Source organism: Tachyglossus aculeatus, chromosome 4, assembly GCF_015852505.1.
Source record: "Tachyglossus aculeatus isolate mTacAcu1 chromosome 4, mTacAcu1.pri, whole genome shotgun sequence".
In the NCBI taxonomy this organism is placed as follows: domain Eukaryota; kingdom Metazoa; phylum Chordata; class Mammalia; order Monotremata; family Tachyglossidae; genus Tachyglossus; species Tachyglossus aculeatus.
Window position 1 is genome coordinate 123,682,610 of NC_052069.1, and position 571 is coordinate 123,683,180.

Below are 571 nucleotides of genomic sequence, written 5' to 3' on the forward strand. Positions count from 1 at the left end.
GAGAGAGAGAGAGAGAGAGAGAGAGAGAGAGAGAGAGAGTGTGTGTGTGTGTGTGTGTGTGTGTTTTGTAGGGGTGGCAAAGGAGAGACTTGGGCCAGACTAGGAACAGGAGAGGAGAAAAGGCCTGCACCTGAGGAACCTGGAGTAGTTCTGAACTCTGTCACCTCCAAGCCCTGGGAGGAGTGTCAGTGCAGACTCCGGGGCAATTAGGCAGAAAGAGGCTGCTTTCCCCTCTCAGAATCACACCTGGAGAGTTTCCAGTACTCTACTAGTCTCAGCTATGGGAGGGAGAGGCAATCAGAGGCATACCCATTCCATTCCTAGCTTGGGCAGTGGCTAATGAATGGAAAGCAATCTGCTACAAGTCAAAACTCACCTGTGCTGGGCAGCAGCAGCATGGGAGAGAGTAGAGGGAGGAGATTCAAGTTTACTGCATGGAAGAAGGCAATGGTAAACCACTTCCATATTTTTACCAAGAAAATTCTATGGATACACTACCAGAACAATTGCAGGTGGAGAGTGGAGCATTCTGGAAGACATGTGTTGATGGAGTCACTATGGGTTGGAGATA

General features: G+C 49.4%; 1 non-coding gene across 1 annotated transcript; it reads left to right on the plus strand.

Annotated features, from left to right (window-relative positions):
* The first annotated feature begins 228 nt into the window (after nucleotides 1–228).
* LOC119927466 lies at nucleotides 229–366 on the plus strand. Its single transcript, XR_005450467.1, has one exon. It is a non-coding gene; the product is annotated as a small nucleolar RNA SNORA7 (small nucleolar RNA).
* The last annotated feature ends 205 nt before the right edge of the window (nucleotides 367–571 follow it).